General features: G+C 33.7%; 1 pseudogene; it reads left to right on the top strand.

Annotated features, from left to right (window-relative positions):
- Positions 1 to 1,356: 1,356 nt before the first annotated feature.
- Positions 1,357 to 14,370, top strand: LOC148762414 (uncharacterized; annotated as a pseudogene).
- Positions 14,371 to 22,270: the final 7,900 nt, after the last annotated feature.

The following is a 22,270-nucleotide window of genomic DNA, read 5'->3' as shown; positions in this document are numbered from 1 at the left end:
ATCGTTCGCCCATAGGAGTATGCACTATAATCTCTTCCTCTAATGGTGACAGGTTCCTATCTGAGAATGATGCAAATGATATGCTCATGTATGATCTATCGGAGCCCGAATCTATCAAAAATGTCATCTATATCAAACATAATCATAGTACCTGTCACTGTGCTAGGTCGAACTTGGGCTTCATCCTTAGTCACTGCAAAAACCCTGGTCAAAATCTAGGGCTGCGGTATGGAAGATGGCTGCTTTGGGGTATTACTCCCCATGCCTGACCGTATCACTGGGCCCTGTCTGGACTGTGATCCCGAAGTGTCTCTACGCGGTATACTAGGATGAGTCGGAGGAGTAAAAGTAGCTACTGTACCCCGTCTCAACTGAGGACAATCTCTCTGGACATGCCCTTGTTGGCCGCATTGAAAACATCTTACAGGCTTTCTACATGACCCAACATGAAATCCTCCGCAATTATGGCATCTGTCCAATCCTTTTGAAGTCCCCCTCTGATTACTCATCACTAGCCGATCAAATCTAGAAGATCTCGGCTGTGATTGTTGAGATGAAGGTCTAGTGGATGCCACAGACGTTGAGGTAGTACTTCCTGTAGTAGATGTCGAATCTCTGCCTCTCTTTGAAAACTGACCCGAGAACGTAGGCAGATTCCTTCTCTTTGCGAACTCAGCTCGGATCCATCTATTCTCAATGGCGAGCTTCTCAGCCCGTAAGGCCATTTGCACAACTTCCTTATACGACTCCTTACCAGTCACTATCATACGCTCCCGTATCTCATTACGGAGTCCCTCATCAAAGTAGTTTACCTGGTCTTGCTCCAATCTCACTAACTTAGGTACATAAGACATCAGCTCATTAAAACGAGTTTCATACTCCTCAATGGTCATGTTCCCTTGTTTCAAGCTCAAAAATTCTCTCTTTTTCTCTTTCTGATGGAAATAAGTGTAGTACTAACCATCGAACTCTCGGAGGAAATTCATCCAAGTCAGCGGTATAGAAGAGCGAGACTTTACTGAATTCCACTAGGTATGGGCTCTCTTCTCAAATAACCGTGTAGCCACCTTTAATTTCATCTCATCATCTAATCCCATATCTGCTAGTGTCTCCGATACTTGAATAACCCAATCCCTAGCTGTGATCGCATCTAACTCACCAGTAAACGAGACGTAACCTAACTGTCTAGTTTCCTTCAATTTCTTAGAAATGGAGACGTCCGGTGTTTGGGGTGGAATAAGAGGTGGTGATACTGAGGCTGTTACAGGGGAAACAGCGGGTGGAACTGGATCAGCCTGAGCCTGGCCCGTAAGAGCAGCGAGAAAAGTCGCTAATGCTTGAGCTGCCTTAGGTGACATGGCAAATACGCTAGGAGCAATAGCAGGTGGTGGAGGAGGTACAGGAATGTTAGTAGACTCAGCAATAAGAGTTGCTCTAAAAGAAGATGCAACCGACTCCTCTTCTATGGAATCTGACCGACTCTGTCAGTGGTGACCTCTTCCCCTATCGGTAGATCTAGTGATAGGTGGTAGCTCACGTCGAGGAGGCATAATGATCTACAAAAGAACGAAATTAGTTTAGACGACTTAAGACTCTATATGTAACTACATGCAACTAACTAATCTTAACTAGACCACACTAACATTGTAAATTATTTTAAAATAACTTTAAATCCAAGAACTTTAAAAATCAAAAACTTCTTTCAAAACCATAAGCTTTTAAACCGAAAGCTCTGATACCAACCGAATTGTCACGACCCGAAACCTCCCTCAGGCCCATGACAACCGTCATGACGTCTCGATTTACACTCATTACTTGGACTACCAATCGGAACCCTACAAGGCTTACATATCAGTTTCTTGCCTTTCTTGTGAGCAATCGTTGTTAAATATTCCGTTTTAAACAATTACCAGTCGTTTTTGGCTCAAGTAAATCAAAAGATAAAAACTTTTTTTTAAAAGGATTTATAGACAAATATTACTATTCAAAATATTGATTAAAATATAGCATTTTTATATAAAACAATATTTATAGAAACACATGTAAGTAAAATAAATTCATACATACAATAATTTACAAAGTTCTAATGTACAATAATAATTACAATGACAAGTGGCCCATAAATACACCAAGTGTTGGTGATAGTAACCTACTGTCTGTGAGATAAAGGGGTCAACTGGAATCCTCGACAAATTCGGGTATCTACAAGCTACCACAGGCCTGAAATATTTGGAAAGGAGGCGGGTGAGATTTTGCAATCCCAACGAGTAAACAGACATTATTATAAATATCTAAAGGCGAGTAAAATGGAGGCAAGTTTAAACGACAAATCACAAACCATTTCATAAGGTTTTCAATTTATTTCTTAAACCACAAAATATTTGTAATTTACCAAAACAGTTGTTAAGGTTTATGACTTTTATTTTAAACAGTGCTCAAGCCAAAAACTAGTCCTTGGGGATACCTTGGCCGAGGCATCTAACCGAGTCCGCCAAGGTTGTTAAGATATTTACATGTTAAACACATGTTAGTTTTGAAAACAAGCCGTTCCTTGGCGTTGGCTGAGTTACACATTCACGTGGGGGTTCGACGTGAAGTGAGTTTTAACACTGTCCCGAGAGTTACCCTCCTCGCCTTACAACCAGAGTAACTATGAAACCGGGTTTACCGTACCCCTCTAATAGGCAGTTTACAAAAACCCATCACTACAGTGACTAAATCCACCAATTTTAATAAAATTTCGACAGTATAACGTGGCTTTTATTTATTTACCCATCATGCATAGTAAAAGACAACTTACATAAATTCCCAATGCAATTATAAAATATAACCACATATACTCATATATCATAAGCCATTCATAGGAAAATATATTTTTCAAGACAATTAGCAGCCTCCCATTTACTCAATTTCATAATCAAAAGTTTCTTATTTCAGATAATCAACACAATATATTTATTTGTTACATTTATTTCTAAAACATCAAAAGTCCCATTTTAATCTCATTTTCGTTTCATAAAATACAGAAAGAGCATTTAAAAATAAACTCTAGATAATTTACAATAATAATAGGTTTACTCATTGTTTGTACAAAGTAAATGCTTTCTATGTGCCCCGATCACTGTTCGTCGGGTACAACTTCCTTGCCTTTACCAGAAGGCTCTCCTCCTAGACACATTGTAAAAATTACACAATTCACCACATTGATACTAAATCACTATATAACTGACTTAAATCCTATACTAATGCATGGTATGAAATGCAATAGCCTAAAACGGCTTAAACACAATATTAACCTATTTTTGGTACTTTACCCGATAAATTACTAACGCGTTCCATTTTAGCTCTAAATTATCCCATTTTCTCTCAAACATTTCTAACCATTAAATATCAGCCAATAACCTTCTAAAATCATCAAAATCAGCTCACTTTCCTTAGAAAATTTGGCATAATGGGTTTCAATGGGAGAAAATTATTTCTCTAGCTTATTTTTGCTATATTACAATATAACCTAACTAAAATCACTTAATTCAATTAAAATCAACCAAAACTCAAGCTCAAAACTCATCCATGGAGGTTTGGCCAGCATGGGTGTCCATACCCACTTTCTAATTTTGCATGAAAAAGAGAAAAAATGCATGGGTAGTGAAAATCACAAGGAAAATCAATGAAATTTACCTTTTTACTGCTTGATTTCTTGATTTCTCTTTATTTTCCCCAAATTTTTCAGCTAGGGTTCTTATTTCTTTTCCCCCTTTTCTCTCCTGATTTGGACGGCTTGAAGAAGATGAGAATTCTGGAATTTTGACCTTTTTAAAGGCTAAAATAATATAATATTATTTTATTTATTTTTTTAATGTTTTATTAATTCCTTAAATTCTAGCCATCCATTTGTTTTCAAATTTTCACCATACACTTGTCCCACATATCCATAGTTTAGATAAAATTGTCAGACTTATCCAAAGTCTTGGTGGAGTAATTTTTGAAATTTACACTTTTGCCCCCGTAAAGGTCATAGATTACATTTTTGCCCCAAAAACTGAAAAATTGCCCATAGATATATTTTTCACCCCTTATACTCATACCATTCTCCAATTTGTCAAATTTGGTCTAAATTCTCTCAAAATCTCAAATTTTGTCCGCGGATGGTAAAATTAGAATTTTGCCCCTAAACATCAAAATTTTCAATTTTTTCCCAAATGAACCCTCAAACTCCGAACAATCATTTTTAGTCATTCTTGGACAGTAAAATATTAAATTTCATCCTACGATTCCTATTTGAACTAGGTCAAGGTTAAATCAACTTAAGTGTACCGTTAAATACAATACCGGATTTCGTCTATTCTTAGGGACTTTTCTAGCGTAATAACATGCTACTCAGTGCATGTATGTCATGACATGTGTTTATAGGGTCGGGTTTTACAATGGATATGGGAAAGAGTTTTTGCACTAAATCATACTTTGCAAAAAACAACATGATATTCACGAATATCCATAATAATTCTTTCAAATGTCAATAACCTCATTTCAACTTTTTACATAAATACATTTGAAATTCATTATGCATAAAAGAATCAATAAAGATTTGTACCGCTACTTACAGAACATTTACAAGGAGAAAAACGAGAGACTTCATCTAAATGATATTGGAACTTATACCGTTGGCTGTGGAATCAATCCTTATACAATCGATACCTAGCGCGTTATCTCCCACTTCGAGATTTAAGAAACACTATATGAGTTTTCCCACTGGATAACTCCCTGTCAACCTTTTAATGCAAGAATAAACATCTGTCAACTTAACATGTCAGTGTTATTAAATGAAAAATTCCAACAATTCAATATAGGCATGGATATCACCACCTCAACAATCAGCATGTTTGCCTAGTCATCACAATTATAAATTGTGTTATTTGATGCCCCACATTTGGCCCATATCACATGTGGTATGATGCCCCACATCTGGCCTAAGTGTTTGTGTGGAATAACACCCCACATTTGGCTCTTGTCACGTGTGTTACGACACTCCACATCTAGCTTTTACACATATGTGGAACGATGCCCTACATCTAGCCCTGATGCACTTATGGCAATTTCATACATACTTAAGTCATTATCATTTCATAATATTCAACAATCAAAATTTATGATAATCACATTATATCCCTCTATCCTTAACACAATTTCATCAGTGGGTATTATTACATCCACCTATAACAATTAGGTGGTGGAGACTTACTCATCCACTGTCGTAATTTATATTTATGGCATGTTACCATCCACATCTAACAACCAAGTAGTGGAGACTTACTTATCCACTCCAATAACTATGTTTGTGGGCATTTTACCATCCATATTTAACAATTAAGCGATGGAGACTTACTCATCCACTCTCACAACTATGTTTGTGGGCATTTTACCATCCATATTCACTTTCTTGTAAAGGTGTCTCATTTCACCTACACTAGCACATAGGTTAGGGTGGTTTGTCTAATATTTCACATTCACACATAAATGGGCAAATATGTATTCACCTACCTAGGCTTTTACCTAGCCAAGCACCAATTGTGTAGCATACATCTAATCAAGGAGTATTTGAATAAAATCAATTGAAAGGGTTTGTCTCCCTTTGTTAAAAACTAATACATAATAGAGGTACTTACCACATAATAGATTGAAAACTTTGTTGAAAACATTTATTCTCATACCATACGATTTATCAAAACCATAATATAATTCAAAACATGTAAGTCATCCAAATAGATAAATCATGCTCAACTTTACTACATAAAATACATAAAGCAGTGTACCCACTCACTATGACAAGAAGCGTATTCTTTTCCTAAGCTTCGTGTCACCAAAACCTTGCTCATCAAGGATCCCGAGCTTTAACAATCTCCTAACAAAATAAATCCTGTCACAAGTTTCTAATTCCTAGCATAAACCCATTTTCAAAACTAGTCGAGTTATCATCTACTTCGCATTATCCTTTAGTGAATTTCTAAAAGTCAACCACACCATAAAATGAACATTCTTAACTTTCTTTACCTTCAAAATTTTTTTGATAAGCAAAACCCCTAAAATCCTCAGCTTAAAAACGAAATAAATGGGCCAAAATTCGTAAAATCTTAGAGTTTGGTCAAAAGCTTGGTATTTAAGCTCACAAATGCCAAATCTTACCTCAGATCTAAGTTGGAAGGTTGAATCCTTGCTAAATAAGGTCCAAGAATATTGGAAAAGGGTTTGGAGAGTGTTTGGGAGGGTTTGGTAGTTGAAGGAGGCAAGAAATAAGAGAAAATCATGTCTAAGGCTTTTATTTTCCAAATCTGTAGCTCCATAGTCGACCTTGTAGCCTTGGTAGTTGACTATGGCTCCATTTCCTTTATTCTAGTCGACTACCAACCTTGGGTAATTGACCCTGGACCAAAATGTGATGTTTTCCTAAGCCCCCATGTCATTGTTCTATCCTAGGGTTGACTCGTAGTCATTAGGGGTCGACCCTCCAAGTCCAAACTTGAAAAAATTCACATGTTTGACTTCATTTTTTAACCATTATTTCAACCATCATTCATCCATTAATATAACACAATAATATGGAGAGATTTACATCAAATGACAAGGAATGTCCATAGACAATCCTCACCAACATATGAAGCATCAAAAAATTCAAGTTCTCACCAAATTTCCACAACATGTAAAAATTTGGGTTTTATATCTTTTTTGCACTCTTTTCCTTTGTGTAAGATTGGCTAGCAACGCTCTTTTACAGCGGCCAACCACCCTACGATTGCATTTGGCCATAGAATACCAGATCTGACTGGATTTACATGGTCTCCCATAGGGAGCACCATGCACTCCTTTGAAGAGCACCGTGCACTCCCTTAAAGAGCCCTAGATCAGGCTACCCTGGGGAGCATTAAATCTGGGGTTCCCTTTGGAAGCCCCAGATCAGGCATCCCTAAAGAATACCAAATCTGGTGCTCCTTTATGGAGTGTAGCCGATTACAAGTGGGCGGATGGAATGAAAGATTTGTTTTTCAAAAAGTGAAGAAAAAATTTAAAATAAAAAATTATAATTTATGCAGTGGTAATTTTTAAAATTAATGATAGGTTAAAAATATTGCCACATCATCAAACTAATAGAAATATTGATGGTTGACTAATGATAGGACTTATGTGTCTAGTGAAAATATTCTTTTGAGGGGAGTGTCATTTTAAAAACTAATGAACCCACATGTAATCATGATCAAAAGTTGAGAGGGTTAATGTATTTTGCCTAAAAAAAAGTTTTGTTTCATATTTTAATTAAAAAAAATTTCATGCAGGGGGTAATAAGCTGTACTCTTCTTTTGAAAAAGAAAAATTACATTTTTTTTAAAGGTAAAAATAATCTATTTTGTTCCCTAGTACTTCTATATTTTTCTCAAATTTGATTACTCTAGCATTATGCATGAAAATTTTCTAATCTTATGATAAGAAAAAAACTTTCATACAGAGGGCAACAATTGAGAAACAAAAAAAAAAATGAAATGAAATTTCACATAATAAAGTAGTACCACATACAAAATATTACTTACTCTTAATTATTTATAGGCACAAAAAATCTCTTTATGAAAAATATTAACTTTCCTTGTATAATTAATTAGTATTTTTACCTTGAAAATGTTATTTTAGTTTATGCATAAAAAATATGTTATTACGCTACAAATCAATAATTACACAAGACAATAGCATGTCATTGCCTAAGGTTAAAGCATCACTATTTAAAGCGTTACTACGTAAAGCATTACTGTCTAAGGTGTTACTGCCTAAAGTGTTAATGCCAAAGCGATACAATGCAAAGTGTTACAATATAAGGTGTTACAGTATAATACAAAATAAATCTTTTCTCTAAATCAATGCATAAGAATTATTTTTAAGTAAGAATTCTTATGCATGGGCAAAATGTAGATAGTTGATTTATGTTATTACTTATTCTATTTAAGAATTGTTTTACAATGTAGTGCTATACAATGAATAATGAAAACAACTAGAACTAGTGAAGCATTACTTCACATAGAATAAGTAGAACAAGTGAAACATTACTTCACACAAAACAAATAAAACAAGTGAAGCACTACTTCATGCTGAACAATTAAAATAAATAGAGCACTACTCCATACGGAATGGCTAATACAAGTGAAACAACTACTTTGCACAAAATAACCACTTCACACGAATAGTAATGAAAGCAGGTTTGAATAAGTGGCAGGCTCACGAGTTATTGTCATCTTAGGATGTTCTTGAGAGTCTGGCTCATTGGCTCAAATATGGAGGTAGTTAAGAAGTCTTCCTCTCAACCTCTTCCTAAAGTACAATTATTTCCTCCCTTTACCTTATTCTCTTGTACTTGTTCATGGACACCTTTTTCTCCTGTACCTATTCACGTACACCTTTTTCTCTTAACTTGTTCTCGTATAGCATTGCACTTATACCTATTTTCCATTACCTTTTATTTGAAAACAAGTCTTATTACATCCAATTACATTAGCGATCACATAATGAGTTTTTAACCATTACTCTTTATATGCAATAAAATCACCATTGTAATATCACATAATTGGTTATAGTAACGGTTACTCACATTAAAACTCTTCATAATAATGTCCTTCATTACTTGCATTAAAGCCTATTCTTGAGTAACCATCACTTCTAGCATTATATAAAGAGCTTTCAAAATTCATTTGAGGGAGGGCTTTTTAAAGCTAGTACCACATTCTACCCAAAGCTTCTTTCTCTATCTTTTCTATCTAATTCTTTTTTACTCTCTAATTCTCTACTTCTTCTCTTCCACTTGCCACAACACTCAGTACTTAAGGAACTGCTCCAATCTTTTTCTTTATTGCCTCCGGTACATCTTTTTACTTATTTACATCACTTGCTCTCCCTATCACAAGGAAACTTTCTAACAATAATGTACATTAATACAAGCAATGATATAAAATCTAACTGATTCCTTATATTTTATGACAATCCCCTAATTATCTGAATGAATCCCTTAACTATAGTTTATGTCAAGATTCAACCTCATGCTCAAACATTAAATTAATCAATAAATTAAAAGTAGAAGACAACAGAAAAATAAGATATACATTTAATCAAATAAACAGCCGAATCATTTAAGATCAATTGTTTGTGTTTTTTATGCAATTTTTAGAATAGTTATTAACACTCACAAGTTCAAGAATTACATACCTTTTTTTTTTGGAATTAGGGGAAGGGAGATTCGAATGCTACACTGTAAGTAGGAAAATCATGCACTAACCAATGCAAATGCTCAACTTCCAAATATTACATACCTTATTCTAGATATCGTAATCATGAACCAATTAAATCCAAAAGCTTGTGATGAAGCAAGAAACCCAAAAAAAGAATAAGACAAACTGAAATTCTATGACGCAGGAGCGTCTAGGATTGTATTTTATTAAATTTAGTTTTTTGCTAATTTAGTTGATTTAAGATTTGCTTTCTTTATTTTATTTAGATTAGGATTCTTTTCTTATTTTATTTTAATACTTTTAAGAATTAGTATTTAATTAGGATAGTAATGTTCTATTTAGGAATAGAACACCTATTTTATTTAAATCTTTTATTAATTATTCTAATTGTATTAGAATAATTAGAAGTAGAGTTTTATTAGGATTTGGGCCTATAATACTATAAATAGGACCCTTAGGCTTAGTTATGAGACATTCAGAGTTGAGAGTTAATAAATAATATTTTCTTAAGTAGGAGTGCTTATTTTTCTAGGCTCTTTCTAAAGAGTAAGAGTTTTAGCATCTTTAGCCTAGCCAACCAAAGTGGGATTTTGGCTATTTTTCACCTTAGTAGGGTTTTCAACCTTGCCAAGATTAGTGATTCACTTTAGTGAGGTTTTCAACCTTCCCACAATTGGTGTTTTTTATAACGCCCAGGTGTCTTTACAACGCCTCGACATCAGTTTGGTATCAGAGCGGGAGGATTATTATTCGCTACATAGGTTCAGATTCGCTGTCGAGTTTCAATACTCTCTGTTCGGGTAATTTTATTGTTTTATAGTTATATCATCATCTTTTTTTTTTCTACATCACCATAATGTCATCACCATAAAATAAAATACCGCCAAGATGTCAAAATCGTCAAAGAGATGATCACGAGATTGAGATTGCAGAACTACGTTAGCAAATTTAAGAATTACAAGAGCAACTCGCAAGACGTGATGCTCAAATCAATAATAACAGCTCTAGTGATGAAGAGAATGACACCAACCTGTTTCATCAAAATTCGTCCTCTAATGAAGAAGTACCTATTCGTCGTTTGAGAACTGCTGCTGCCAGAGATTTGGGAATCAAAGTCAACATTCTTGAGTTTGAAGGAAGACTTCATCCTGATGACTTCCTTGACTGGCTCTACACAGTAGAAAAAGTTTTCGAGCTCAAAGATATTCCCGATGAAAAACGTGTGAAGCTTGTGGCAATTAAATTGAAGAAACATGCTTCTATTTGGTGGGAAAGTCTCAAAAGACAACGAGAAAGAGAAGGCCGCAACAAGATCAGAACATGGGATAAGATGCGTCGAGAACTCAAGCGTAAGTTCCTTCCTGAGCATTATTGACAAGAAATTTTTATCAAATTTCATAATTTGAGGCAGAAAACATTGTCGGTGGAAGAATATACAATGGAGTTTGAACAACTTCACCAGAAGTGCGATGTTCATGAACCTAAAGAACAAACTGTAGCTCGTTATCTTAGGGGTCTCAATGTTGAAATTGCAGATGTTGTTCAACTACAACCATATTGGAACCTAAATGATGTCATCAGATTAGCACTAAAGGTTGAAAAACAACGATCACGAAAAAGGTCAATGAGGTCATCTAGACAACAAGAATCTACCTCAAACAATGGAAGTCAGAGTTCAATAACCATTCCGCCTCCAAAGGTAAACTCTTCCAAAACTGCAAGCAATAATGATAAAGAGACTACTTGTGAGACCCTGTCAAGCTCGATTAAAAGACGGTATTGTACCGAGTGGTACAACTAAGTTAAATCGAGCCTTGAGCTAGTTCACATAGAAATTCTAAGAGGAATTTGAAAATTTTAAAACCAATAGAATGGCTTAGAATAGTGATTTGGAGTTCAAGGTCCAGTTTGGAGTCCATCAGAAAATTGACCAATTAGGGACAACACGGTCATTTTACCATTTGATGATAAAATTGAGATTTTTAGCCAAGATTTGATCACATTTGACCAAGAATAATTATATGAAATATAATTATGATTATTGGAGTATAAAATGATGTTTAGCAGTGAAAAATTGTGATTCTCGGTATTTATGGAGCACAAGGGCAAAATGGTAATTTTGCCACTAAAGGACTAAACGAAAATTTTTTTAAAACAATTTTTGCCCCATTTGGTTAATATTGATCAATATTAGTGTTATTTTAGGTTGAAAAGTAGAAATAATGAGATTCCGGTACATTTCAGAGTAAAAGGGCAAAATAGTAATTTTTTCGCCCCAGGGGCAAATAGGTAAATTTTTCACCCCAGCACTTGTCAAGATCAAGGGATTTTAATTGTGGTAGGATTGGATAAAAACCAGAATATTTGTGGTGGAAAATTAAGAAGAAAAAGTTAAAAAGTTAAAAATTGGGCCAATAAGCATGTGACACATGCCATGCTTGATTATTTTATTATTTTCTATAGAAATCAGCCCATTAAATCCCCAATTCCCTCACCATATTCGGCCTAGGCATCCAGCAACAAGAAAAAAGGAAGAACAAAAGGAAAAACAAGAAAACCTAGGTGGAAATTCAAAGAAAAAGTGAAGAAATCAAGGAAACAAGCTAAGTAAGTTAAAATTTCTTTAATTCTCCTTGATACCTAGCTTACCCATGCTTTTGTTCTTGTTTTCCATGGTTGAATATTGAGTTATCATGATGAATTCAATTCTGAAAAATGGGTATGGAAGAGGAATTGTTGTTGGAATAATTTGATTTTAGACTATGTTAGTGTTTAGGGATAGTTAAGCATGGTTATGAACAAAAACACAAAAGAAATATTCAATTTCTCTAGGGTTCCTTGTTGGCCGAACCATGAGGGCTGAATATCAATCGGGGATTGTTTTTATTTCAAGGAAAATGGCATGGAAAATGATGAAGTAAGGTGAAATGGTTATGTAGAAAAAAATTCGATGCTAGTACACCAAATGACCAAATTTTTTTCTGTAAGGAATTGTGAGGGTTCTAATGCTGAATTTGGCTTTATTTAAATGTATGTGGTAAATTAAGGTATTAGAGGAGAAATGAATTAATTTGGAGGTGATTTGGACACAATCGCCGATTAATCGGGTGATCGGTCGAATTTAATCGATACCGTGATTAAGCGGTAATCGGACATATTTTTGCATTTACATATCAAGCATTAGTAGTTTAAATTAATTTATATCAATTTAGGGACAATATAGTAAATTCCTCGACTTTGTTATTTGTCAAGGTGGTGAGACGTCCGTAAAAGGCAAAGGAATTACGCCTGAGGATTATTAGTTAGAGTTCACCAGGAATCCGGATTTTTGACACCTGTGAGTGGACTGCCTATCAAAATTGTTTTGGGAATATGACTGTTTTGAACAAAGTGTTTGAATGGTTTTATGCAATTTTTCATGAAAATGAATGCCTTGGGAACAAGCTTTTGAGAAAAGGTTTTTGTTATGAAATGTGGTTATTATGGATTTTTATGTGGCTGCATTATGTTGATATACATATATGCTTGAATATAATGTTGTGTAATTATGTTGACTCGACTATGTGCGAGTAGGGAGTGCGCATAACCTAGTGATGACCCGATTATGTGCGAGAAGGGAGTGCGCATAATCCGGTGATGACCTAGCCATGTGCGAGTAGGGAGTGTGCATGAGCTGGTGATGATGATGATGATGGGTTGGTGAGATGATGATGATGGGTATATACGTATATATATATATACATATGTAAATGTGTGTGTTATAGCAAATTGATGGACAATGATTTATGGTTGTAATGTACGTGAAATTTGACACATTATACTTTGAGAATTTTCATGAATTTTATGTTGATTTTATTAGTTTAGCAGGATGGCTTTTTGTTGAGTGAGAAAAAAATATTTCTCTTGTTGCTCTATTTTCATTGCAGCGAAATTCATGCTCGCTGTAGCGAGAAACTCTCGGGTTTGAAGGGGTTTTAAATAGGAATGAACTAAATTGTATTGTTTTGAAACAAGTGCATCATGATTTCAATAAACATTCCTTATGGTATGCTTGTTCCCTTCCTTGTTCACTCACTGAGTATTGTACTCATGTTTTATAAAAATTCATGTTTTCAGATCAAGTGACTGTTGGACCCTAGATCGAGGAGTCCTCGTAGTTCATCTCCTGGGTATGTGTCTGGCATTCGATAGTAATCCCTTTTATTGTAAATGTCTCCGCTGGAAGTCATGGGTCCTTTTGTATTATGAATACAATCTAACAATGTGAATATGTGTATGCAATGTAAATTGCTAAATACATGACTGGTATAGTGCATGTATATTATTATCTATAATGCCATTGTGTTTTGGCTATGTTCACACCCGAAAAAAAAGTGTGTGTGTATGCATGATATGATAAATTTGTTAAGCAAAGGTAAATGGATAGGCTTGCTTGGGCTTAGTGAGCTATGCTCATTGAGCTCATGCGCCGGTCATGGCCCGAGAAATTGGGTCGTGACACTACTTCTACTCATGCTTCTAATGTAAACAAAAAGTGCTTCAAATGCCAAGGATTTGTATTGCTTCTGATTGTCCAAATCGAAGAATTATTTCCTTAGTAGAAGAAGAAGATTATGTGAATTGTCAAAAATTAGAACCAGTCTATGATGAGTATGATGACGACGAGATAGAAGAAGTTTCTGCTGACCATGGAGAAGCTGTTGTTGTTCGTCGTAACCTTCACACTGCCATGATGACTAAAGATGAAAGTTGGCTTCGTCGTAACATATTCTATACAAGGTGCACATCCCAAGGGAAGGTTTGTAATGTCATTATTGATAGTGGAAGTTGTGAGAATGTTGTTGCCAACTACATGGTGGAAAAGTTGAAACTTCCAACTGAAGTACATCCTCATCCTTACAAGATACAATGGCTGAGAAAAGGAAATGAAGTTAAGGTAACAAAACGCAGTTATGTTCAATTCTCCATTGGAAATAAGTATGAAGATGAAGTCTGGTGTGATGTTATTTCAATAGACGCATGCCACTTGTTGTTAGGCGCCCATGGCAATATGATTGTCAAGCTCACCATGATGGATACAAGAATACTTATTCCTTCATTAAGGATGGAGTAAAAATTATGTTAACTCCATTAAAGCCAGAAGATCGACCAAAGAGACAAAAGGAAGATAAAACACTCATCACTATGTCTGGCTTAAATAAAGCTTATTGTGAGCCAAACCATTTATGTCTCTTATTAGTCTCCAAGGAGAATGAAGTATCTTCACCCATATATGGTCAAACAAAATTGGTCAACCAAAGTTCGGGAAACTTATCGAGAAGCTTTGTGGACAACCATGCCATTAACAAGACTACAATTAAGTATGATTTTCCTATCCCTCGATTGGATGACATGTTTATTGGCTCTAGAGTGTTTTTGAATATTGATTTGAAGAAAGGATATCAAAAAATTCGAATACGACTTGGAGATGAATGGAAAACAACCTTCAAAACAATGGATGAATTGATCAAATGGTTGGTATGGACTATGACAATATATGGATTTAGACATCAATGAGAAATATGCCAAGGCTTACTCGTCAGAGTCGAGTTTTTTTTGACTCGAGGATAATGACGCAGGAGCGTCTAGGATTGTATTATATTAAATTTAGTTTTTTGCTAATTTAGTTGATTTAAGATTGGTTTTCTTTGTTTTATTTAGATTAGGATTCTTTTCTTATTTTTATTTTAATACTTTTAAGAATTAATATTTAATTAGGATAGTAATTTTCTATTTAGGAATAGAACACCTATTTTATTTAAATCTCTTATTAATTATTCTAATTGTATTAGAATAATTAGAAGTAGAGTTTTATTAGGATTTGGGCCTATAATACTATAAATAGGACCATTAAGCTTAGTTATGAGACATTCAGAGTTGAGAGTTAGTAAATAATATTTTCTTAAGTAAGAGTGCTTATTTTTCTAGGCTCTTTCTAAAGAGTAAGGGTTTTAGTATCTTTGGCTTAGCCAACCAAAGTGGGATTTTGGCTATTTTTCACTTTAGTGGGGTTTTCAACCTTGCCAAGATTGGTGATTCACCTTAGTGGGGTTTTCAATCTTGCCACGATTTGTGTCTTTTATAACGCCCAGATGTCTTTACAATGCCCCGACGTCATTCTACAGTCAAAATCTTTACTTCTTCACTTTTAGGATTTGTCAAATCTTTAGCCACCAAGTGTTTGGCTTCTAACAATAATTGTTATAGATTTAGTACATGAAAGTATACGTATCAAATAAGTAATATAGACAGTAAGTTCATAATCGTATCCCAAAAGAATTTGCTCCTAATTGTTCATCTACTACTAAAATTATGACTGATCAATCTTATTTAAGTAACTCAATTTTGTAAACAATTAATTAATACTAAGTTTAATAAGAAAACTAAACTAATTAACAGAAACTAAAAATCCACTAGAGAAAGGTCAAAGATTAAAACCAAGGATTATGAGTTCATTCAACACTTCATCTTATATCTATTTCTCTTAATATTTACATTCATGGGTAGTTTTGATAACCTAGAATCAAAATCTATACACAAATCTTAGTCAAGTTGCTTGCACAAATACCTAACTTAAATAGGTCACTGTATGTCTATAGTAATAAATTAAATAAGGTTCATTAAGGTAGTGTTCTAATTTGTCTGTGTTCTAATTTGTCTATGTATGGCATTTAGGCATATGTCTATCCTAATTGCAAATTAGATCACCTAAGTGACATGAACATACATTATTCAAATCTTAGTCCAATCTAAAATTACTCTGTTGAGTTTCATTTAGATTAACAAATCATTCAATTGTTGCCCAAGCAATCAAAAACATTATGAACAAATTTGAATAAACAAAATCATACCTATTCATAGTAAATAAAAAACAAACAAATATTCAAATTACATGTTGAAATCCACCACAATCCTAGAAAAATAGTTTAGATCATAATATCTAGTAAAAACATCATCCAAAGAAAATTAACCATTAATCCAAGTCAAAGAAATTAAGGAAAAAACAAATGTAAAAAGAAAAACTAATAGTTGAAGTTTTTCAATCTCAATTTTCTCTCAAATTCTCTTGCTTTCTTGCTTCATTTTGGTTCTTTTTCTCTAGAATAGTTGCTTGTCGTATTCTTCCTGAAAACTCTGAAAAAGCCCTTTAAATAAGCTTCAATAGCATTAATTTCCAAAATCTCAGCAAAATTTTATTTATGGAAGTATGTTCAGTGCCACGACCGTACTCTCCTCGTCGCCACAATGGCATGCTCACGAGTTCAACACAATGCACCTTGGCCTTGTGGCACCACTATGCCACTCTCCCCAGTGCCATGGCCTTAGGCAAGTCAAGGCCACGACCTTCACTTCCAAACGTTGCCTTGTCCAGAAACTACAATAATCTAGTCATTTCCAACATAATTTTCCCTTAATTTGATCCAAATTGGGCAAAGTTGTAAACATGAAGTTGTAGCCATATCTCTTAGCTTTTCACTAGCTCAAGAATCACATCAATTGGACTATTATATTTCAATTTATGCTCAAAACACTATAGCATGTATAAATGAAGCCATCACCAATAAACCTTGCTCATCAAATTTCCTACAGGAACAATAAGAGAAGTCAACAATAATTATATTTAAAGTGATTTTAAAAAAAACATAAAATTGAACTAAAATAACTTAAATTTAATTGATCGACATGTATTCAAACTTCGTTAAGAAAAACATTTAAAATACTAAAATCTGAACTTAAAACCTCAAAAACCAAGTTGTTTAAGTCCCTAAAATGTGTCAGAATAACTCTATATAATAAAGTTATCAATAATCCACACAATGATCGAATAAAACCTTTTCAAAGGTAGCATTTATTTTACTTGTGCTAGCAAGTTTTGTTTTTAGAAAAACTAGAAGACCAAAAATCCTAGTTGAACCCTATTTTTGTTAGACAAAGAAAACTTATTTTTCTTGTTCATGTTGAAGTTCAACACAAATTGTGAATAGCTCTCTGGCAACAAAGAGAGTACAAGGTCTATGTTCAAATCATGATCCATAACTTAACCCAACTATTTAAGTCGAGTGATATATCCCATCATCTCAAGCACATGAGGCCTTATTGGGCTTCCTTCAAACATCTTACTTCAGAACAATTCCTTTGAAATGTCGAATATCTCTATGCCACTTTCCTTATCAAACATTTCTCTAAGATTTAGGACAATATCCAGGGCATTCATAGCTTCATGTTGCTTCTGAAGATCTAAAGCCATATTAGCCAACATCACACATGTGGCTTGATCGAGATCATCCATGTAAACTCTACAAGCCTCTTTTCCTCATTTGTAGAATCATCACTAAGGTCTTCAAGAACAGGACCATGTAAGATATAATCATTTTTCTCTTATTTCAAGACAATCTTGACGTTGTGAAACCAATCAATGAAGTTTGGACCTATTAACTTGTTTGCATCGAGGATGCTTATAAGTGACAAATTATTTGCCATGATTGATTTATATCCTATATAAACCAACAGATATAAATATTAGTCATTAATGCAAATTATGTAATTATAAAGACAAGATTTTAGAATCTTATATGATTACTTTCAATATGTTATCAAAATAATAGCCCTTTTTTAAAATTTAGTGAAATTTAACCTTTAAACTTCTTATTGAGTTAGGAACCTTTTCATCCCAGCATGACCTTGAGTGACTCAACAAGCCATAATGAAACTAATTAGGTAGGTAACTTAGTTTACCAATTAGTTTACCAATTATATCTTATATAACTCCCAGATCAATTAGGTCATAACTCCTTGTCTAAATGGATCATATACATTAAGCCTAACTATGCTTGTAATACTATGCAGTCAAGTATGAAACATCCAAACAACATGGTATTAGTTGAGTAAGACCTGCCAATGACTCAAACATACCCATATAAAAGTTTGGCCTTGAGTGACTCAACAAGTCTCTAATTAAAAGAGCAACCTAGTTATTTTGTTATATAGTGGAAAGCAACTTTTTGACTAAATATATTAGTGAAGGATTTTATTTATTAATTCATTAATTAAGGTCTCGTTGATTTGACGTTGTTGACATGAATAACATTTATCACATTTCACATAAATCATATATATATAATGAAAAGTAAATCTATCACATGCCAACTACTAGGATGATTATGGACTTTACTAATTCTAATTTCCTTGAGCCATTAAGGAAATTAGTTGGTCAAATTCTTAGGGGATTTTACAAACATCTTCTTTAAGCTTTGCTTGTAATGTCCTTGAATTTCCATGGTGCCTTTGGATCTCCATCTTCAAGTTACAAATTTTCTTATCTAACCCTAATTTTACACTTTGATGTAACAAATTACATTTTACAATAAAAAAACCTCGAGTTACATTCGAGAGGAGTTAGGTGATAAAAGAATTTTATAACCCCAGAGAAAAGGAGAAAAAGGTAGGGTGCGCAGACCCTATTTTGAAAAAAAATTCCATGAGAAATAAATTTAACCATCCATGACCTAATCTTTTAAGGTCTAAGTTCATAATCATCCTCATGCTTTATAATTACAATCAAAAGTATAGAAATAAATTCAAGCTCAATATCAATTGGTGATCTTGTATGTTATTTGAGAAAAGCATCAATTAACTCACTCAAAGTGCTAGACTCAAAATATTTGGCATTACTTTAGCTCAATTTAGTGTTTAAAAAATATATATTTTCAACACACTTAAAGTAAACCTTTTACTTCTTATTTCTTATTAGAAATTCATTGAAATAAAAACTTTCCATTTTTTATTTTATATTAAGACTTTCCATTTTTAATTCTTTCCATAATTAAAACTCCTTTCAATTTCGAAAACCCTTTTATTTTAGCTAAACTTCCTAAAATGTATATAAGACAACATCTTAATTTCTAACATTTAGAACATGGATTAGTTTCCTAAATTGCATCTTGTATAAGTGACCTATATGGTGAGTTAACAAATTTTGGAAACTTCTAATCAAACCAAAATTTTAAAGAAAGTTCAAATTCTATCACATAATTTTTAGGAACCACTTTTAAAGTAGGAAATAATTTCCTATGAATCTCCCAAATTAGAATACTAACCATAATTTTAGGAATTCACTTTAAGTAGAAAACAATTTCCTATTCTTTATGAATCACTCAAAATTAAAATGCTAACCATAATTTTAGGAATTCATTTTAAGTAGGAAACAATTTCCTATTCTTTATGAATCACCCAAAATTCAAATAGATGGCATCCAATGCCACTAAATTTGCTACCGGCACTCAGGGAATTTTAGGCAACTACTATCGCCCTATTAATAGGTTTAAGTGCTCTTAAAACTCCAAAATGGTGAATCAAACTCATGAACAAAGCTGTTGAAAATTTCCAACAAGTGTGTTTAACAATTAAACATAAAAATTCATGCAAAATTAAGCCACCAAAAACTGATCATAGTGTAGACACCTAACTAAAAAAATTTAAATTAAATTAAATAAAATAAATAATAAATAAAAAAAAAATTGGGGATGGCTGGGCATACGCCCAGCCATCCCTTCGCCATCCCATCCCCCACCCACTACGCGGGATGGGGTTTCTGGCCACCAACTCCAGGGGTGCCAGAACCCCCTCGCCGGGTTGTCCAATTTTTTGGACAACCCGGCTCTTTAAAAACCCTGCGACCTGCAAAAACAAGGAGAGAATCCTAGATCTACCAGCAAAAATATCCAGCCACAGAAAAAAAAAAAAAGAAAAAAAACAAACACAAAGCAAGAAAAGAAAAAAAGAGTTAGATCTGAAAAATGAAAGAGAGAAGCGAGAGGTCGGCGTAGAGAAGATAGAGAGAGTGGCGGCAAGAGAGAGAAGGAGAGAGAGGAAGAAAGAAAAAAAAAAGTTTAAGAAGAAGATAGAGAGAGTGGCGGCAAGAGAGAGAAAGAGAGAGAGGAAGAAGGAGGAAAAAAAAAAGAAAAAGCTTGAGGAGAAAATAGAGAGAGTGGCGGTAAGAGAGAGAAAGTGAGAGAGGAAAGTGAAGAGAGAGAAAAGAAAAGAAGCTTTTATAGCTAGGTATAAAAGACCAAAACGACGTCGTTTTGAAGCATTTTTTTAAGCCAAAAACGGTGCACATTGAAGAGGATTAAGTGGGCTGTTGCAGCAGGCTTGACTTCCTCCTTGGGCTAAGGCATTATTGGACTATTCGAGCCCAAACCAAAAAACAAGTGCAGCAGGCCCTTTGGGCCCAGGCCGAATTGGGGGAGACCTTTGAAGCCCAGTGGAGCTTGAACCCATTTGGAGCATTGGGTTAGTTATAACCCAATAGGTATTGGACTTCATTAAATAATGGTTTGGGCTTGAGTTATTGAAAATGATTATTTAATTTCTTGTTTAAGTGTTATAATAGTTTTATTATTTTTTGTATTGTTTGAAATTTATGCATATGAAAAATAAAATATATGAAGGCTAAAAATGAAATTTTTAATACAATAGATAGCAGATGTAGTAAATTAATAGATATGCATGTATATATATATATATATATATATATAAACATATAACAAAAAATAGGAGAATGAACAAGAAAAAAATTTATTAATTAATTAAATGAAAGATTAGAAAGTTCTTAGTTTTTTTTAATATGTATAAAATAATTAATAAATAATAGAAATGGGTCTAAAAAAATGAAAAGAAATAAAAAAAATGAGAATAAAATATAATTAGTTGTAAAGGCAAGAGAAAATAAAATGTTCTAAGTATTTATAAATATATAGAATGTACAATATAATATTAAATTACAAGTATTAAAAAATCAAGTGGTTAATTTGAGTTAATCCAATAATAGAATTCTGCTTGAAAAAGGGGCAAAGAGTTGCCTCTTTCGGGTGGATGTTTTTCGAGTGCGAAGTTCGAGACGGATTTTCACCGAAGCGTCGGGATAAATCTGAACTCTAGATTTCAAAACCCATTAAGTCAAATAGTCATTGTTAGAAAACAATACATGTAGAAAAATTTTGTTAATTCAAATAAATATTACTAAATAAAGTTAATCTAATCGTTTAAAAATTAATTAATTATTTAGATAAGCTTTGTAATCAAGTAAAAAATTGACCAACAACAAATATGGATTTAAATAGAAAACCAAAAAATAAAATATATATAAAAATAAAAATAAAAATAAATAATCCAAAATTTTTTAAACACCTAAAAACAATAAACGCGTGCATGTAGATACCATCATTTTATACTGTCATTGCACGCCACTCTTATTTTGCAAATGGCGCGGGAATCCCGATGATGGGATTTTCTTGAGGAGCTTGTAGAGACGAGTTCTTCCGGGGATATCTCTAGGTGAGGAGAATTTCGAGACTTCACCAAAGCGTTGGGATGGTCTTCGAATACTTTTCCAATAAAAGATTACCGACTCCATCATTTAAAATAAACAAGTCATGACATCATTCTACGCTTGCGTCATATGCATACGTAAGACCAAGTGAAAAACTCAGTCTAACAATTCAATAAAAATTTAATTAATAAAATAGGGATTAAAATAAGAAAAGGCTATATTAAGATAACTTAAGATTAAATGGTACCGTTCGTAGAACGGGCGTCACGGAGGTGCTAACCCTTCTCCGTGCGTAATCGCACTCCCGAACCCATCTCTAAAAAACGTGGACCAGTTCTCGTTCTTTCGATGGACCTAAAATTAATTTAGGACTTCGTCGATTAAAAATCGGGTTAATAGGTGACCAATCACACCTAGATAAAAAAGATTGGTGGCGACTCCCACACCCACACATATTTAATTTTTGCCCGCGTCTGGCGGACGGGTTCCCGGACCCGCACGTTACGACACATAGCTGCTCAGAATTTTCTACATTGAATCTTTATTGTTTTGGAACCCCAAAACATAATTTTTTTTCTAAACCTTTTCATACCAAATCAAGTCTGGCCGAAAACATACAGTAATTTAATTTGATAAAATTAAT

Source organism: Theobroma cacao, chromosome 5 (assembly GCF_053813885.1).
Source record: "Theobroma cacao isolate CCN51 chromosome 5, ASM5381388v1, whole genome shotgun sequence".
NCBI classification, from domain to species: Eukaryota; Viridiplantae; Streptophyta; class Magnoliopsida; order Malvales; family Malvaceae; genus Theobroma; species Theobroma cacao.
Note: the sequence above shows the minus strand (reverse complement) of the source record. Positions and strands in the feature narration are given on the sequence as shown.